Source organism: Corapipo altera, unplaced genomic scaffold (assembly GCF_003945725.1).
Source record: "Corapipo altera isolate COAL_440 unplaced genomic scaffold, ASM394572v1 48b, whole genome shotgun sequence".
In the NCBI taxonomy this organism is placed as follows: domain Eukaryota; kingdom Metazoa; phylum Chordata; class Aves; order Passeriformes; family Pipridae; genus Corapipo; species Corapipo altera.
In genome coordinates, this window is record NW_020884884.1 from 6,267,469 (window position 1) to 6,288,821 (window position 21,353).

A 21,353-nucleotide genomic window follows, 5' to 3' on the forward strand; every position below is an offset into this window, starting at 1 on the left:
GTGAGTGTTTCTACCTTTTCCTTTGCTAAGTGGGGAAAGGAATGGGAAAGTAAAAGAAACTGGTTTCTGCTTTGGCACTGAAGACCTGCCTGCACAGCAATCTGGTGGCTTGTGAAAGGCAAACACTGTTTGCCCAGGTCTCCTTATGGCCAAGCTGGGTTACTTCTGTTATGCCTGTGGGAGGAGGTTCAAGCTGGAATGGACTGGGTGACAACAAATGGCCAAAAATCAAAAGAATGAGGGTTTAAATTTTGTTACCTGCCTTCTGCATACCAAGTCCAGGGTATCCACCATGCTTGTTGCTGTGGCATCTAAGAAATGCAATTCATTTATTGTTTGCAATAGTGGAGCCCTGGTTCAAGACCTTAGTTTTATACTGGTGAAGCAGTTCAGCCACGTAAAAATTAGTCTTCTAAGATGTGTAAATTTGCCAAAGTGTGGGACCTTCTCTGTAACTGAGATCTTTCTCATGTCAGTGGGCAGCAAGCTCCAGTGACTTTGCAGTTGTAGACACTTGGAGCTGTGCTGATAGAATATTTCATATTTTAGGCACACAAGATGTTGTAAATCTTCATTCTCTATGTGATAAATTGTGTGTTAATGAAGATAGACCTTGCTTTGATAGGAAACCAGGTTAAAATTCTTCTGATGAGACAAATCCAGAGATAGCGAAAATAGCAAATTAGGATACAGGAGAAGTGATGGATCCTGAAGAGGAATTTTTGTGTGCACAGTGACAAGTTCTGTACAGTTATACTTGAATATTTTTAACATTTGAGTTAAGATCTAAAGAGTGCATTTACAAACTACTAGAACAGATAATTACTGAAAAATTTGGTGCTGAGTTTTGGGCATGAGATGTATTTCGCTATGAGCACACATCCTCTGTTCCCATAAAACACAACCTGTCTCTGTATGTATAGTTCATCTTGCCTTATTCCACAAAAAGGGTCTGTGAATGAGTAACTAAATGGCAGAAGGGATAATTTACCCAAAATGCTGTCCGAAGGGTTTGCATTGATGCTTTCACATATCTCACGTGCAGCATGTCAGGAAATGAACCCTCGTATGGGTTGATTGGTTTTTCCTTGGTTTGACTCATCGCTGCGTTATTCCAGTTTTATATTGATATATCACCGTGGAAGTGACCTCTGAGCTTTTTATCTCTGTGTCTCATCAAGGCATTTATTAAGCATACTTAACTGAGTGCCTTTCAGTCCTGTGCATAAGGCTGGCAACTCTAACAAGGGCAGAGTGTGTGTTGCTACTGTATATCCACTATGTCTTCAGGACAAAATCACTCAGAACTTGGTGGTATACAGAAAAATCTCTTGATACCTGCAGATGTCCTAGCACAAAGCATGCTGAAATCACTAGGGACTTTACTACAGACTAAAAAGTCACCTTTGATAACAATTATTCCCTTTTTACAGCTCACCTTCAGTCAGAATCAGGCTCCACATTTTTGTGTTGCTTTCCTTTCTCCCACTGATATTGGATGTTTTAAGGAAGCAAACTCTGGCCTCGTCTATCATTCTGCCAAATGCTGAACATCAGACCTGTACTTGAATTATCAGTTGCATGTGGATTTTGTTACCTGTCTCTGTTCTGATCCGTTTCTGTTTTCCATATGATACAGCTGGTGTAGGGTTTTTTATCATAGAAAAGCTATAACCTGGAAGAACCAATGTTAATTTCCTCTGGAGCCTTATGAAAAGTATCAAGGCTGCGCCTGACTTGTGGTGACAGAGCTTTTCAGCATACTCTGAGAAAGAACTGCTTCTGGGCACACATGGCAGCCAGATATAACTTACACACACAACTGCATACACATAGTACTAGTTAGTTAACTTTCCATCCATAACTATGCTAACCAGATACTTTACTAGCACTTTTAATGTACCATCACATGTCTGGGATCAGATACTAGTAACACCCAGCTGCAGATCAGGTTGAGTTTCCATAAGATCACAAACAGTAGTGATAAGGTGAAAGCTTAATACCTCTAGAGTCTTACGAACCCTCTATCTCATATATTACATCAGACATTCATGAAAGGACAGACAGAATAAATTAGTCAATGTAAAATGTATCTGAAAGCCGGAGATAATCCTATAATTCCTGGTATTATCCCTAATAATGTGACCAGAGAATCAGTGATGAAATGGAGCAACAAGGTCATTGCATGTCAGGGTTCAGATAAGATCTTCTTTGGATTCTTTCCTGTAAGAACTAACCAAAGAAGTTGAAAGTAATTGTAAAAAGAGCTCTTTAAAGTAGTCTTTACTCTGAAGGGATTAGGAGCCCACAGATGAATATGATGTTCCTCAATCTCCCTGGAAAAAAAAAAAAAGCTTTGCTAGGACAGCCCCAAATCACTGCAAAGAAATCGTTAGAATTCAGAACTCAGCTCCCAGACACAATGAAGCATATATTTGGTATGATTAAGGAATGGTACAAGGGTACTTTAAATGGATCCTACGTGGGCAGCTGATTAAAAAAGCTTCTGGAAGAGTCATGTTTCTGGGAGAGGGAGAGCAGGTTTTGGAGTTACTCATCTTCTGCTCAGAGTTACAGCAGAGGCAATAAGGGTGTGTGGTGGTTCTCAGGGAAGGGATCACAGCTGTGAAGTGGTCCTTGGCTGGAGCAACCTGGCCTGAGTCACCTGCTAGTGACTGCTGTGTCCTCTGGCCCGTGTGGTGTCAGCTCTGCAGTGGTGGCTTCTTGATGACTGCACTATCTTTTTGGTTTTGTGTTGGACAGGTACCCACCAGTGGGAGCTGATGGATGAAAAGGGATCGGGGGAAGTGGTTGAAGGCTCAGGTGACATTTGACCAGTCCTGTGCCCACAGCTGCCGCCCACAGACTATGGGTGCCTGTGGCCCTCTGGTTGTTGGGATGGCAGTAGCAGAGGTACCATCAGCTGGGACAAGAACATCTGATGGGCAGGTCACCAAAAGTGCAGTGATGCATATCCTGAGCTGAGAGGGGAGTCTGAAACAAAGAAAAAACTTGTTTTCTTTTCTTTTTGCAGAGAAAAGGTAGAATGTAACTGATTCCAAGACATCTGCTTATAAAGTAGTGGTGTTGGTGATGTCTGGGGCTTAGTACCACATAGCTTCTTAAAACCACTCCCCGTTCCTTCTTCCCATAGGATCCTAGGAGAAAGGGTAAACAAGAATTTCTTGTTCCCACTGGAGTAGACTATGAATGCAGGATGACTTTCCATGATTTTCTTGGGAAAGGAATTGTGGTTGGAACATATGGTCTTCTAATTTGGAAAAATCTTATATTTTCCAGGGTGCTTGCCATAAGTCAGAGAGAGCTTGGGCTCACAGCAAAGACGACTGGGTGGAATTTTTTTTTTTTTATTTTATTTTTTTTATTTCTCCAGTTTGGGCTCTGCAACAGAATGTTTCACTCTGTTGTTTGAGATTTTGCCACTAAAACCTTGGGAAGAAAGGAACCTTCTTCCCCATTGCAAGGCTGGTATTGTTTGGGATACCCTGCTGGGCTTCTGAAGAGAAGTGATGACAGACACCCTGCAACAGACATAAAAACCAGCTCTGGAATCTGAACAGCAAATCAAGCATGTGAGCAAAAGCTACTCTGACTTGTGTGTGTCTTCATCATCGCCTGCCAGTTTCAAAACAGGCTGTATTAGTGTAGCACTTTAAATGCTTCTTGGGAGAACTGACTACTTTGAATAACCAAAAAGAAACATGAAAGTTAACTTACAACTATGAAATGTATAGTGCAGTTTCTGGAGAAACAATGCAATGTAGAGATCTGAACTGTAAAAGCCTGTAGGTCAGATAAACCACCAGGGATTCACTTGTACAAGACTGAGAAGATTCCTAGTCCTCAGTACAGATGTGAGACATCTATGCTCAATGAGAAAGAGCTGAGCCCCTCAAACAATTATAATTGGATCATTAAATTGAAATGTCAGACTGTATCTTTATATTGCAACAATAAAAGTGTAGTGAGAACCTCCAGTAAAAGAGTCAGATGATGTGCTATTTCCAACCTGTGTTTCCCATGGATCATGGGTAAATGTGCAGCCAACACACAGCACAGTTCCCATGTGAACAGATCTGAAAAAGACACAAGACTTTCAACGAGGTGAGCTCTAGTCCAGTTTGGATTGACAGCAGAAAGTGATTCCTGCGGCAGAAAGTGAATCCTGCGCATAAACATTTCCACTGCTGCGGGGTCCGAGGATGTCGTGCGCTGATCTTACCTCAACCGAGAGAAAAAGGATGAACAAATAGCTACATTCATGGTGACAGAAGAGTGGGAGCAGAGAAACAGTGTAGGCTAATGTGGTTAACCCAGGCTTGGTTAGTCAAGGGCTGTCTGCGGTACAGAGACAGATTCCAGCCAGGGAGGGTGGCAGTAGCAGCTTTCACTCCCCATAGCAAATGTAGCTGTGTCTGCTAGATCTATCCATACCGAAGCAAGAGGAACCTTAGGCTAGTATACCTCTTCAGGTCAAACAGCAAAATCAGTCACTTGGCACACCTGAAATTGCTTGTTGAAATGTTTTTTTCCTGTTTTCCTGCTTCTATGTTGATAACCATATATACTTGCAGACTTATAAATTTTACAGGGGTTAATTCATTGGGACTACCTTGGGGATAGAAATATTTGGAAACACTGGAATTCCTGTTTCTCCAAGTGTGAGTGGATGTTATCTGTTCATGTCTGACTGTGTCTTTGATATCTTCAGATGGAAGGTGATGGTGACGCCCCAAGCCATTTCATGCCAGCCATATATCACTGTTCTGGCACCAGTCCTCCTTTGACATCTGACCTGAGTACTATCAGTTGCAGAACATTCAGTTGCCTACAAAAGACAGCTTTTGCTGTAGGGAATAGCATTTCCTGTAGCTCCTGGCAGACCTGAGAGGCCAGAGAAATCAGTGTGCAGGGCTCTTTCCTCAAGACTGTCCAAAATGCCTGTTTCCACTGTAGAAGAGGCCCTGTCTACCCATACATAGCTTGCACCTTAGAGGATTGCTTAGCCTTGCACAGAGGACAGGATGGATAGCACTCACTACATGAATGAACAGTTATTCAGCATCTCACTTCATTATTCCATGTTTTTTGCCAGATATTTTGGGTCATACGTGTTTCCAAAGTATTCTTTTTTTTATAAAACTCTCCCTTTTTGTGGACATTTCTACAGTGCTGATAGTGAAGTTACCTGAGACTTTGATATCAATGCATTAATTTTTACTCTGCCCCTGTGAGGTGTGGAAATGGCCCAAACCAGTGCTAGAGGGGGGCAACAGGGATGTTGAGAGTCTCCAATAATTTCAGCTGGTTTTATGAGAGATTAAGACTGTAGACAAATGTGGTTCAGACTTTCATCCCAAGGTGAGACACCCAGAACTGGTGACATGTTTGGGGAGCTGGTAGTACCCAAGCTGCCACCTGAAAGCATTGCCCACTGCAAGAGTAAACTTGAATTGGAGAGAGCAGCTTTCATGTGCAGGAGCCATGACAGTGGCTCTTCCTGCACTCACTTTGCACCTTCCAGTCTTCCCAGAAGAAAGGCAGAATGAGGAAAAAAAGAACAGAGGAGTAAAAGTCTGTGAATGGTAAACAGACAGTTTATTTCTGTGGTTTTTATTTATTTATTTATTTATTTATTTATTATTGTTTGTCTGTTTGTTTGTTTGTTTTTAAATCTCCCCCAGCGGTGTTGATATTCAATAGAATCCCTGTATCAAACCTACTGGCCAAATCCAGGTAATTTTGTTCACCAAAACACCGAGTGCTCCAGTTGAGAGCCTTAATTCTCTGCCTTTTTTTTTTTTTCTTTCAATGGATACTGTTTTTAGTGTGAGTCCTGGGAATCTTTGCACAAAATCCTTCTCCCTAAGCATGTATAAGACTTCCATGTGATCAGTTAGTAGGTCTGAACTGTTGAAGCCAAGCACAAGCCTAACTTGTGGGAGAATGTGCTGTCAGACTAACCATAGTCTTTCTGGAAACCTGGCAGAGACTCCCTGAGAGCACCAAAGTGGGAGAAAAGTCAGTACAGCAGATTCCATCAATAGCTGTAGCTGAATATTTCCTTTTGCCAATGGGCTTCCCAGTTAAATGGAAACAGAGGAGGGCTTGTAACTCCTGACTGAGGTTTAGTGGCATAGGAGAGAGGGATATTTCTTTCAGTGTGATTCTGACAATAACATCTACTAAGTTCCATTTGGCAAGATTCACAAAATAACCTCTGCCAGTTGATATCAGCTGGACCACTGAATTTTTTTCCCAACATTTTGTAATTAAATATTCACTGTATTTTTTTATTTTTGAAAATTGTAGAATTATTCTAGTTTTGTTTATACTAAGGATTATAAAGCCATAAGGACAACTTTTCTTTTTTTTTCAGAAATTTCATCTTTCCAGTTATTTAATGCAAACAGTTTTGTCTATCTGAGAACAACACTTCCACCAAGGTTTAGTAACCAAATTCTGACTTCTTTTAAGCTGTGTGTCATCTGCTGTTGGGAGGGAGCATACTTCTTTCCTGCTCTGTAGTTAGAGCTCATAAAGAAGAAAGACCAAGTTTTTCTTGCTGACAGAGTACTTTGGAAATTTAGGTTTGGAGTTTTATATTTTTAATATTACCATACCTTGAAAGGGAATAGATAATTAGGACTTTTTTTTTTTTTTTTTTTAACAGAAATAAAATGAAAGGGAAAGATGAGAGAGAGGTCCAGATCTCTGTCTGACAACATCAGTCTTTTGAAACCAGCACTGTGGTGGGCACTTTCAGTATGGTGATTTGTTTGATGTATTATAAAATCTTTTCTACCAGTGTGTAGCTACCACCCACTTATATTTATTATGCAGCTTTATTTTTGCTTGGTAATATTTTTCTTGTGTTTATTTTAAAAGGTCTACATTTTGTGGTGACAGTCTCCCATTTTCCAAATTAACTGCTAGCAGATGTTGCTATGTGGTGTGAAGCACACACAGCAGCTGAAACCACCAGGGTCTGGATACTGGCTTAGGAAAAAAAAAATCTTTGTGTTATTCAAGCAAGTTTCAGGAGTATCTATAAAGTGCTTATGTAGAATCTTATTCAGAAAATAAATTACTGTTGTTTTTATAGCTTTTAGCTGGTTTTAGTGCTTGGAATTACTGCTGAAACCTCACATGTCTGTACCATGTTTAAGAAATGAAATATCATTTGGGTAGTGTTATTTAGGAAAGGATTAGCTGCTGATACATTATATAAAGACAAACGCAGGTAAGTCCTACTTGGAGCTACAGCTGCCTGGTTTTGTCCTTTATAAAATCCCTGCCACTGTTCCACATGTGTGCTCAATCTCAGCTTGTGGACTGAAAAACTTCAGTGTAAGCAGAGCACTTTGAGTAGGCTGTTTTTGAAACTGTTGCTGAAAATGAGATTGAGAATTGGGGATTGTGCTTTTCCTTATGGAATAAGGTATTGTAATTTTACCGGGTCATTAGGTATACCTTTTTTTGGTTGGTTGGTTTGGTTTTTTTTTTGTTTGTTTGTTTGTTTGTTTTTGTTTTGTTTTTGTTTTTGTTTGTTTGGTTTTTTTGGTTGCGTCTATGAAATTTCACCCAATTTTGGACAAACCATACATTTGTGAGAAGGTGAGGACGCATGTGTTGCAGAGTTGACTGGCTAGGCAGTAACTAACCTGCCCACATCATTTATATATCATGGTACTACAATTGCTCATCCAGCTTATAACTAGGTAAGTTATAAGCACTCACTGTTCCCCATGCCTGCCATGAATAGGACAAGGGGGGAAAGAGGGAGTGTCATAGTGTGGAAAGTAATTCACTGCCCAGTTTGTTGCTGGAGTGCTCAGCAGGAAGCATGGTTAGTGTGGCTGCAGCTCCATTATGAAAAGGTTTTAAGATGTGTTTCTGTGAGTGTTCTTTAGGAACAAAGCAGGTATTAGAGAAATATGGAATGGTCTGGACTGGGAGGGACCTGGGAGGGAGATCATTTAGTTTCAACCCTCTACCACGAGCAGGGACACCTTCTACTAGACCAGGCTGCTCAAAGCCCCATCCAGACTAGCCTTGAGTGCTTCCAGGGATGGGGCATCCACAGTTTCTCTGGGCAAACTCATTCCTGTGTCTCGCTACCTTCATAGTGATGAGTTTCTTCCTAATGTGTAATTTAAAACTACTCTCAGTTTAAAGCCATTATCCTTTACTTATCACTATCATATGTCCTAGTTGGTTCTGCATTAGAGCAGGGAGACAGACTAGAAAACCTTTAAAGTTTCCTTTTAAATCTACCATTCTCTGTCTGAGCCTTGCTCTGTAGACTCCTTCAAAGATGTTGGAAATTTAACTGGATTTGCCCCATTAGATACACGACTGTAGAAGAGCTGCCCACTAGATGTCACTGGCACTTCACTGAAATAAGATTTAAAAAGCCTTTTCTGGTAGGTAGTTAAAAAGAGATGATGTACAGGTGAGCATCACCCCTGTTCTTGCACTCCTCTTGGTGCCACTCCTGTGCCCAGGCTTGTGATACTTCTCACTCTACGGGACATCCTGTGTTGACCCAAGGAACGGAGCCATCCTGGGCTTGTGTGTGCTTACACAAGTTTAAGATTAGAAAATTGCACTGTGTTATATGTTAAGGTTTTGAAGAGCCTGTGGATGGATACAGTAATGTTTTTGGGGTTAGCACTGTGCAAGCCCATTTGGGCAAATGCCTCTCTTGTTATGAAGGTATTTCAACAATGCTCTGTTCACTAGGAATGCTAAGGATTTTATTTTCTTATCTTTCAAATGCAACAGCTAATTCTGTATTTGATTCTAAGACAAAACTCCATGCTGATATGGAATATGCAGACTTTTATCTGTAAAGAGGACTTGAATGTCCAATAATCTTTTTAAAGAAGGGTTATCACAAATGTGGCAGATACACAGTAGCCAGTCTTCAATAGTGTTTTTAATGCAGAAGTTGGACAAATTATATCTGCTTTATTTCACTTGACCTACTAGAGGTCACTCCAATTAAATCACCTGTAGTCGGCCTACAGTTGACCCTTTTTTGACTTATTTAGTCATCTGCCTAGTTTTCACAACAATTTATGAACATTCAGACTTAAATCAATCCTTGAAAATGTCCTGTCGCTGAGCAGTGAGGCTCATACCTGATAATCTGCCCGTCACTTAATATGAGCACAGATGACAATCACTTACCTCTTCTATGCCATGATATAAGGCTGAAATTGTCTAAAATGAGGAAGAAAGCCATTATTTAATCAATGGAATTGCGTCAATTGAGTAAAATTTGTCTCTAGTGTAAACAAATGGAATGTCTTTGCGCTCTGTGAAAACAAGACTAAATTACTTGCAGATCTCGCAGATAGAAAAACATAGGAAGTGGACTTGTAGGCTGACACATTCAGGGTTTTGGAGTATGCATTTAAAATAATTATCCAGATTACACTGGATTACTTAATATATTTTTTGCATTATACATATGCACATTTAGTTTTAAAACAATGAAAGCAGTATTAGTCTTTTTTCAGTCACGTTTGATTATTTGATAAATTCCTTAGAACAGTGTGGGACTATTACCAATAAATGTACTAATTAAATAAGAAAATGTCAAAACTCAGTTTTAACTTTTGCAGGTGGGTTGAAGAGTATTCCTTAGTGCGTCCTAGGACAGAGGAAATTTTGGTACATGTGAGAAAATGATCTTTTATAAAAAAACCAAACCCAAATCCCCAAGTTTCCCTCTTGTAGCCTCATACCTATACAAATAACAGAACACAGCAAAGAATTTAGCAATATCTATATCCAAGCTTTTAACCAATTACCACTTTTTAGTACTACGAAAACTCAATATTTAGTGACTACAGCCTGAAGAGCAATCTGAATGTGGAGAAACCAGAAGCTACGTGGGCTATTGGGATATTGAGCTGCAGGAATTTTACATATACTTAAGTTTTCCATGGGTTCAATGGAAGAAAATGTGAACATGTTGAAGATTTATGTTTCTAATCTGTAGAAATTCTTACTTGCTAAAATAAATTTTGTTTGTGCTTTTGTAACAGGTCTAAAGTGACCACCTGAAGTAAGATCAATTGTGTGCTTGATTTGATGCCTCTAGAATGCAAGATATGCCTATGTAAGTCTTCCTCACTGATTTATAAATTGGGATTGCTCTGCAGAGAACTTTGTAGGAGGAAGCTAGTCTGGGAACAAGATATTCAATATTTTCTCTTTTTTTAAAGGTCCTGTTGTGGCCTTTTGAAAACAACGTTGGATGATTGAAAGAAACACTGTGGGAAAGGTGATAAACTGTGTGTTTAGATCTTCATTCAAGAGGCTTCCGGCACAGTCCCTTTGCTCAATCAATGCCTGAACCAAGCTGAAAGATATTTAATAATCTCAGCACTTCATAGTTGGTCCTTAACTGCAACAGGTGGTGGCTGAGAGGCAAAAAGTAGGGTGGGCAAGATTTCAGCACCAAAGATCACAGAAATGGTATAGTAAATATGCAAAGTGTTAGTCCTCCCCTCCCTCTTGAGTTGTCTAGAGTTGTGAAATGTAATGATTTTGAAGGGGTAGGAAGGATTTATCAAGCGAACAGGTCTGCACCTCACTACGACATTGTTCTCCTCTGTCGTGGTCTGACGAGGCTCTGGTGAGGAAGCTGACTGCCTGCTGCTACATTAACTGTGTGCAGAAGGTCCTGTCAGCCAGATTCATCCATGCAATGGTGGGACTGTCTGCCTACTGTCTTCATCATTTATTAAGGTACGCACCATGGAAGAGAGCACTTGAAAGATGCTGTGTTGCATCTTTCCCTGAGTTGTGGTTAGGTACTGGCAGTTTTGGTGGTGTTTTATTCATTTTCAGGAAGATAAAAGGAGACAGAAATGGTATCTTGGCAAAGCTGGAGATTTGGAGTCAGAGCTCTTGGTTCTGTCCTTGATTCCGTCCATATAGGAGTACAAATTATGAACCAAGGTTATGGAAGAAACTGGGGTTCCTTGCTGCCCCAAAGTGTTTGGTCTGGATTTCTGGCAACACTTGGTGAGGGAGCTTGGCACTGTGCAGTGCCTTGAGATCTCCTCTTCTTGGGTACTAGTAGCTCTCATGCACTCTCTCCAAGCCATGGAGATTAACTCTTCATAGAGGGATGTGAAATTGAAGCTTCTTTGTTTTATTTGAACATATGACATCTACAGCTCTCTCTTCATGATCAGCCCTAAAGTTGCAATCTAAATAAATATCACTCAGCAAGTTTGTTGCCAGTGGAGTCCCTACAGCATTTCTCTGGTGTTAGCTTTAACTGGACCGGACCTCAGATTCCACAGATGACCTCTTGCAATGGGGTCTGTTTCTCATTTTATGGTGCTGGTCCTTTCTGCAGGCAAATTCTATGGGGAAAGGTGTGAGTGGGTAGGATTTGGGTAAGAGAGCCTGTAAATCCTGTGGGTTCATATTATTCTGGATTTTGAGAAATTAGTAGGAAGGTGACTGCCAGCTCCAGTTTCATCAGGGTGATGTTCCCTGAAACACCCTTGGCAGCTGACTTTGTTTATAGGTCAGTATAATGATGAAGTTCACTTCCTTCCATTGCAGGAGTTGCTTTGGATATCTGAATATATTTATTCAGAAATGCCTGACATAGTAGCTGATAAAGAAAACACTATGTTAGATCTTAGTAAAATAAATGAATCTAGCAGCCAATAAGCAGAGTGACATCTCTATATTTGTCTGAGAATCTGATTCCTACAACTTCTAATTTCATGGTTTAGGGTCTTGTTTCTCTTCTTTTGTCATTTAAGATAATTTGTTACCTTTTAACTGAATTTAAAAAAAGCTCTTTATTGTTATGCTCTGCATAGTAAAGCATACTTAAGCAGCAAGGTAGAGAGATCTGTACCTTGAGAGAGTATCATGTTGTGCTGAGACTTCTGAGAGATTAGCTTTTGAAGAACCTCTTTGTTTTTATTCTGAATATGATCCAGTCCTGGGAATTTAATTTGCTTCTTCAGATCATTATGTTTGCATGTTTTCTTATCAAAGGAGGCATAAGTTTAGGGCATGAGCCTGTAAATCTGTTTTCACATAATTTATTAAAAGTCACATGGTACTGTTGCTGTTGAAGGGAAAGATGCTGTTTACCTTTTAATTCTACAGTGAATCTAGTCCTTTCAATATGGTTTTCATCTTTAGAGTTAGTGCATATTCTGACTTTCTACACCATGATTTTCTGGTATTGGCAGGTTTGTGAATAAAACTCATGTAAATTTTGTTTTCTTTCTGCATAGTCTCTCTCCCCCTTCCATATCTCCTTACAGGGCCCATCATCCAATGAAGTCAAGTTACCTTTAGTAATGCAGAATTGGTTTTTTGCTCTACAGTCTTGTCTGAACAGAGGAGTAGAAGTTTAGCAGGATCTTTTAAGTTGTTTGGTTTTCTTTCAAGTTTACCAGCCTCCTGTGTTCAGAGGCCAGATTGTTATGCTTTTGTTCAAAAGACTGTTCTCATCCATTTCCCACAAAACTCAAAAGAGTTAATTGTTTCTGTGTTGTGATTCCTTAACAGTTGCTGAGGTTTGTGAGTGACTTTTTCTATAATTTGTGAAAATGCTGTGGAATACTTTGTGGGATTTGCAGAAAAAAGTTTCTGATTTTCTCCTCCTTCCTTCCATTAACACTCTGAATATCCCAGGTAGTGAGAAAGAACTGATAGTATGCTGGTGTGTTGTGTCAGCCAGGCACAGTGTGACCATGGGGGATCACCCCACATGTGCCACGTATGAAGCAGACTACTCATGGCTAGGGCTGGTCCTCACTTTGTGGGGACAGACAAACAGCCTGATTCTGCTTGTACAAGCTGAAGCCACTTTTGACTCTAAAGCTGGTGGAGGGAACAGGACCATTCAGTTTTGAAAGTGAATTTGAAAGCCGCATCTAGTTAACTTAGATGTCCTTCTGTTTAGGGTGTCTTGAGCCTTAGGGGATGGGATCTGGAATGATCCCTTAAGGTCTTCAGCTTCCACATCCATCTCCTGTTGATATAAATGGGGAATGAGCTCACAAGACAAAGACAGTAAATGTGGTCTCCAAGGGTAAGTACAGTTGTGGTTTCCCAAGCATTTGTATCCTACTTTCAGAAAAAAGGCAAAAAAGGTTCTCATTGCCAAAGGTTCAAATACTGTATTTAGAAGGGGCTTCCTCTAGGTTTCTAAAGGTAGCTGATCAAATTGTGGCTTTGTGCAGAGAGCACAATACACTTCACATGTACCCAAATTAAGCTGCTCCCCTGTGGCAGCCTGTGCTAGCCTGTGCTTCCCTGTGAGCCTGCTCACCATGTTGCTCTTCTTCTCCAAACGAACAGCTCTCAGCAAGGCAGCTGCTCTCTAGGCAGGTTGCTTTTAGGTAAGCTTAGTACAAAGAGTGGGATTACATTATAACTATGAGGAATTAAGTGTCAAGGTTTTTTGAGTGCTTGTAGTGCTAAGTTGTAAATTTAGTTGTAGCAGGCTCCAAAGACCGTAAAATTGTGACCTATCAGTCCAGAGGCTGGGACTCCTGTTTGACATTGTCTACTCAGCTTTGACCTAAGCGTGCAAATATCGTGCTTGGAGCAGAGGGGCTGTGCTCCAAAGACAGCTTTTGGGCTGGGTCTGAAACTCTAATATTCATAGATCTGAAGCAGTCACAGTTCCTGCTAGAATTGACAGGAGATGCAGGTGCCAGTACTGCTGAATAGCAAGACTTGATTCAAATTGGATACTCTTGATTTCAAGTTGGCAGTTGAAAATGCTGCTTCTAGTGTCTATGAATGTCTTTTGAGGGTGTGGGATGCTGTCAGGCTTGGCCAGCTGGCTGATATTTGCCAGTGTTAAGACCCTCATAAGTTTAAACAACTGTACATTACTGTTGTTATAACAATCATAAGGTATTTATTTTATTATGACTTGGGCAGTATTTCATTCAGAGCAGCTCAACTCATCTTCTAATATCTGTGAATTATGAGTTGGTTCTTTGCCAGTCGATTCTCCAAAAACTTTTTGCTCTTGATTTTGCTTTGCTCTTCTGGCTTTGGGAGCAGTGGATGTAAACATGTGACCTTTCATCTCACAAATGGTATCATGTTTACAGGATCTGGTTCACCTCTGTGTTTCAGATTATGTTGCCATAACCCCATTTATTTGAACACAACTGATCTGCAATAGTGCAGCTGAAAGACAGAAAAGTTAACAAAAATGCCTATGGGCCACTATAAATAGTTAAAAGTAATACAGCAATCTGACTCAGCCTCTCAGATGGCAAAAATTCCTCAGCTGCATTAAAGTTAGGTGACCAGAATACTGGGATCCATCTTCATTATTTGATTATTTATTATGTTTAAAATGATGATTAAGGGAAAGTTTGAGAGGAAGGTAGAAAATACAGAATGCTTGAATCATTAAGAGACAGAGGAGATTCATTAAAATGTGCTTCGTAACCCCAGACCAGTCCCTTACCCATTCTGTAGAAACACAAGCTGCAGGGTTTTTTTTAAATCCACTGCCAAGAAAACAAAATGTTGCTTTCTTTCACTTTCCGCCCCATACTTTCACTCTCTGATTAGTCCTGTTATTTCTGTATGAATAAACCTGACTGCATGTCCATTCTCAAACACTTTTATGCCTCGTCCATCAAATGGATGCTGTTTAATATCTTCTGATTTCTTTTCCTGGTGAACCTCTTCATTGCCTGTATCGTTACAGACACAATTCAGTTCAAGCTTATTTTCAAAATAGAATCAGGATGATGTTTTCTTACTTGTATGATGTTAGGCCCAGAAGTCCTTTCCTGGGCTCTTACTCAGCAGTTCCAGGAGCTGTATAAAAACAGAACAAAGGCAATGTGTGTGGTATTCTATACTTTTAAACTGATTCTTCTAGAAAGGCAGGATTTCTCCTTAACTGTGAGACAAATTCTTTTCTGCTCAACTTGATTAGCTGTATGCCAGGACTGAAAAATCTGACCATTATCATTTAACAGTAGATGTTCTTCATGCTGTCCTGGAAAAATTCAGTGGTAAGAATGAATAGCCTGTTGCAAGAGACTGCATTTCAGAGGATAACGTGATATTTAATTTTTCTTGAAAATGACATCATGTCTTAATTAATTCCCTTGTAGGAAATTCTGGTTCCTCAAAGCCTGATGTCCTGCTTAGGTAAGTTCACACTTCACAACATCATGAAACACTGAGCAATGGGATGCCACAAGAAGATTTTTCAGGGGCTTAATGTAGCCCCTGAAATGAGCTAATTTATCAAATATCTTTTGTATTTATTTTTCTCAGCTAGCTTTCTAGGGCATAATTAATTTTTAGTCTGACTAGTTTCTAGCAGTTCTTACTTGTATAGAACTTCCCAGTTATTTGGAAGCTTTTTCTACTGATAATCTTTATGTCAATATGTAAAAACAAATACTAGAAGACAGCGGAGCTCCTAGAGAGCCATCTTGCTTATATAGCTGTTCCTTCCCTGGGTATCTGCCACTGCCTCTAGGGAGCAGGATGCAATGAAACTGTAGACACTCCTTTGAGGGATTCTCACTGAGCTGTTGACAAGTTCTTCATGGGCTGTGGACAATATACCACTATGCACTCGTGTCACACCACAGGGCCTCCCATTGACGCTTATCCTTTTCATTTGGCCTCTGACCTCCACTGCTTGCCACTTAGTGAAGCAGCAGTTCAGAAAAGAAAGCAAAAGTCAGACCAAAGTAGCTTTCATCTACTTTCCATAGCCAACCTTGTACTTCTTGCTGTTTTTTAAATTGCTAATAATTAATAGAGATCCTTTATATTTTCTCCATTTGAAATAAAATCCATGCTTGAGTATAAATGGTCAAAATAACATTGTTCCACTCCTATCCAGATGTGTGAATTTTCGCCCTGACATCATTATTTTCCTTTTTTCTTTTCTTTTTTTTTTTCTCTTCTTTTTTTTTTTTTCTCAATACATATCAGAAATAACCCAGAACTAACCCCAGAGAGTTAAAAAATGTACAAATGCAAATTTACACGTTTGGTGCCTCTGCAGTTTCTGACTTTCACATGTTAGTGATCTGTGCTTGGGCTTACTGAACTGGAGGCAAAATGTCATGTTTAAGTACAGTTTAGCCAATCCATGCAACAATGATTTTCAATGTGAGCATCTCATTCATCTGGGTAATTAAAACACTCCATTACAATTGTTCACTATATCAATGCCAACATCTGAAGTCTGGAATGGAAGTAATTGTATTACTCTGGATCTATGACTGTAGAGCTACAGCAACCCAACTCTTCACACTGTGATGCCAAAGAATAATTTCAGTGGCCTCCAAGTCTGTTAATTGAATTACAGGAATACTGAAACCCCTCTGTCTTTAACCAGGGTTCTGTGGTGTCAAGGTGTTGTATAAAATCAGAATGAAAAATCACCTCCCATGACACATGGGTTGGAAAACAATCCAAGAAGCCTCTTCCATTCCTCTACTTGATCCCCAGTAGTGGTTGAACACTACCTTCCCCCTCCCACTGGTTTTGGAAGTGGTCATCAAATGAAAGGGTAGAGCTAGAGGGAGGGAAGATGGTGATTTAATTAGAGATCTGAGGGGTCATTTTTTTCCCTCCCAGCATGTAGTATTGTTGTAAGTCAGCACTTATTGATGTGTCATGATTACAGACAGCCAAGAAACTGGCCTGCACATACACTCTTACAATGGCAGACACAGGACCCTTTGATATTAAGAATGAGCAGTTAACCCTCTTTGTTTACAGTTAAACTCATCTAGACAAAAGATTCAGTGAAAATAAAATTAGATGATATATATAGGAAGGACAGCTTGAAGAGCAAAGCAAATATGAAAAATTGAGAGTGATCATTTACAACACAAGCAAAGATTTGTTGAAATATGCTCAAGAGATTTAGGAGCAGAGATTTTACTGAAAGTCAACAGGATTTATATTCTAAACCCAATGTAGAATTTGAAATATTTTCTCTGGTATTTGTGCTTCAGTTTAACAAATATAAAATTAATTTAAAATGTTTAGTTTTGTATTTTAAGATGCTGAACTTTGGGAAATGACTGATTTAGTTTTAAGGATGTTTACTCGCTAAATCTTCAGTTTTGATCAGAGGTTTCACAGTTTTACATAGTGCTGTGGAATTCAGAGTATTACTTGCAAAACTATGCTTTCTTTCATTCATTCAAAAGAGAAGATAAGATTCTAACCCTTAACAGACTGGAAGAACTCATGATTTAAAAAGCTATCTTGTATATGAGGGTGGAGGGATATCTGACCTACGAATTTAAGAATATTTTTTAATATTACTTTTGGTACAAGCATTAAAAAAGGACAATCAAAACAAAAATTTCTTAGTGATGATTAAAAATCAAGACACTAGGGGTGAAAGGAAGCTGCTGAAGTTAATGCTGTAATCAAATTGCCTTCATTTGCTCCTTCATTTCATGAGGATAGAAGAGTGGATCACAGCAGAGTGTTTAATCCTTTTCCATACCTCACAATGAACTAAGAAGGTGGTCCATGCTTAAAATAGATAGACAATCATCAGACCACTAAAGCAGATGATTGTAGCTTCATTTACACTGGTGCTCCATGGATGCCAAGAGTTTGCAGGATCGAGGCCAGTATTTATAACTCCATAGTTACAATGAGCATAGCTCTTTTTCAGTTCTTGATTCTTAACAGGTGCTCTCCCCCTGCCCAGTGTTCTGCAGAGTGTGAAAACAATTGAAGGTATTATGGTTAGACACTAAATACATCATGAAGATTAACTTGATAAATGATCAATTCTGGCCTCATGCTTGAAATTTAAGTCAATGGTCTGGATGAAATGTGTAAATCCCTGTATAACAGACATTTATCTCTCTCCAGACTTTTCAGTGCCCCGCACAAGATGAAAGCCAGCAAGTAGACAATCTTTTCTGGAGGTGATGCTGTATTTTTTTTTTCTTCCACTAGGAATAATTTCCTGGGATGTGGTGCCCAGCTGTGTGCATGCAATGTATACCAAAAATAAGGGACACAGGTACTTTGGAGAGTGTTTCCACTGGTGACGTTCTGAATAGCCTAAGGTCTGATAGACATCCCAGGTAGAAAATGGGATCTTGCCTTCCAAGCATTCTCCCCAGCGTCCAGCAGGTCACACCCCTGTTCTTGGGGCCTGCCCCTTACAAGAGTGATGGGAGTACTTATTCTCCCTAATAGACTTCAGGCATTGTGCTGCATACGGTTTAGTGGGAATATTTTCTTTTTCTCTTACATCTTTCCCTTCCTCTTGCTTCTGATCCTAGCTTCTCCCCTTCTTTTACCTTTTCTGGATGGATTGTACATTTTCAAAGCTTAACATTTTCTTATTTTCTTGTTTTCCCCTAAGTGGTACGGCTGAAGTGTTACAGGCAGGTCATCAAACACCTTTAAAAAGGGAATTGTCAGGAACTCACATATGTTTGAACTATATATTTTTGCACAGTAATTTTCAAGGGTTATCAGAGGAAAATATGAGTTGCTTTGACAGTGGTCCCATCACAAGCTCTTACCTTCAGGAATTCAACCTCCTACTTTTACAGCCTATTCATAGTCCCTTTGGAAATTTTAAACACAGCATGTTAGGATGTTGGTTAACAGCAAATAAAGCTGTGTGCTGACCTGCCCATGTGCTAATAATAAGTCATGAGTCTGTTTTTTAAGAAACTCTGTCATGAATGGTGGTTGAAAAAATAAATGAATGACTGAATTCTTACAGATAAGACCATCCAGATGGAACTGCTGGGGGATAGGTTAATGAGTTGGATCTGTAGCCTTGACAGTCTTCTTTCAAAAAAAGGGGCACATGTTGTTCAGACAAGCCCATGGCCTCTGTTTTCCGAAGGTAAAATTTACCATGGAGTGAAGGGCCAGCAAAAGGTCTCTGCCTTGATCTCTCATGCGATTGGAAGGACAGATAAGGTTTGTGCCAGCGAACTTCATTTTTAGGGAGTAAACTATCCCTTTTGGTGAGTTTCTGAAAAGTAATCAAGCATAGGAGTGAACGTTTTGTACACTCCTGGTCCTTAAGAATTTGCAAAGAGTTATGCATTTATAGGTTAGATAGGGAAATACATTATTATCTTGCTTATACTCTCATATGAGTTGCATAAAGACTGCCTATGTGGGAAACATGCCATCATTTTTTGCAAGAATTGGATGGCTTTAATTTTTTACTTTGTTTTTTGTTATATCACTAGAGTAATTAGTTCCACTTTTCCATAATACTAATCAGTTCAGCATATTCTGAAAGGACTTTTTGTATTGCAGAAATTACTTCCATTTGCATGCAATGTTGGATTTGCTTAATACAAGAAATTATGGTTTTGGCTGGTAGACACCCTAGATATTGGGTATCTTTTCTGGGGGGGGGGGGGGGGGTGGCTGAAGGGTAACACCAGTAGAAAAAGCAGCAATATACAGCTATTATCTCTGTTGCAACAGCATTTCAGTTTCTGGGTGTACGTGGTGACTCTGTTCCTTTGTTTCTTGGACAAAAACATAGCATTGATAGCAACAGCTAAACTCCTTGGTCTTGTGAGTTACTTCCTCTTCTGGCTGACGGACAATTTGCAGAGTAAGTTCCATGATTTCGAGTGTCTCAAGAGTGCATTAGAGTTTCACAGCAGGAGATTTGTAAAAGGGAAAGGAATGGTGTACAGGGAATTAAAAGGTCTGTAAAACTAGAGGCTTGCTCTCCTGTGAGGAGTGATCTTGTCTAAATCAATAAACGTCCATGGTCTGTGTTTTTCAGCTGTGATTGTTAGGATTGTGTGTTCAGTCAGTGCGTGCTGAGCAGAGCCGATATTGGCTTAATAACACCAAAAAATGTATTTACAGCTATTTGTCCAAATTCTGAATAACTGCTCCTTTTGTTCTCTGTCCTTTGCTATTCCCAAACCATAATGCAAACAGATTTTGGCTCTGAGTCCAGTGAAGTATTTCTAAGCATGCTTAACTCCAGGCACATGACTACTCCAGTTAACATTTGTAAGACTTTCTACAGGCTTAAAGGTAAGCACGCACTTAAATGGTTTGCTAACTTTGAGTCTCATTTTTCCTGAGTATTTAGAAGAACAATATTTTTAATGACTGTGCCATACACAAGAAAATATGTTCTTGAATAAAGATCATTACCACCTGTCATTCATTTTCCGTTATTCTGTATTCTGTATATGTTTCTGCTGAGGTGTTTGCTTTGAATCAAAAACTGTAGTAAAGTGGCATCCACGAAAAACTGCACTGTGATATAACAAGTAGTCAAAACCAGTGACTGGGCAAAAAAGTCTTAGAAGTCCAAGATTTTTTTTGCAGAAATGCTATGTAAACATACGGGGGAAAAAAAAGGAAATATTGCTAAAGAGTACAAAAGCAGGAATGAAGTGTATATGTGTATATTTTTACTGCAAAAGGGTATCTTTTTTACTGCAGCTTAACTGGTGCTTGCTAAGTCTTACCCTGCGAGGTCTTACAGACATTACAGATTTTTACCACATGGCAGCTAAGCAGGCTTAACTCTCACACTCAGTAGTGACTAACTTTGCCTACTCCAATCTCTTAGAAAAACTGTAGTGCTTAGCTTTTGTTAAGTGGGATAGCTAACATTTAAAGTTATGCAATTACCACAGCAACTACCAGAGTAGTATTGACAGTGAAGGAGAAACCTCTTTTATTTTATAATAATTATTACATAGGTTCTAGTTCCAGGGTAGCAGTTAGAGAAATGAAATTCAGAGGTATTAGGCAAAAATAGGGTCACAGTTGAATTCTTAAAATTTAGAACATGAAAATGAAAATGAACTAGCTTGTTATGAGGACAACATGTTGTTTATGAGCTGTTCGCTTACATTTTCTGATGTTCCATCCATCTGTGGAAATCCTTTGCCATCCCTCATAGACTAAAATATCATTCTGAAGATAGAGGCAGGATTCAAGCAGTAACAGTCTCCCCAGATATCTTCTGATGAGGTGTCAGCTTCCTTTTGGCAGAGTCTGAAGGATAGATAAGGGACTGTGGTTATAGGCACAAAGGGCTTTTATGACAAGGTGAGAAAGAGAAAGTTTCAGATTAGCAGGAATTTGTATCTTTATTGTGCTTTTAACTTCAGTTTCAAATCTTAAAACAGATTTTTGCTGATACATGAACTCAGTGAACTAATGTCCTCTAGCATTTTAATTTCTTCACTCTGACTCTCTCACTTCAAAGCCTGCTCCAAGTCTAGAGAAAAGTCTGCAATCCACTTGATTTGGCTACAGAAATGTGGGTTTCTTGTATG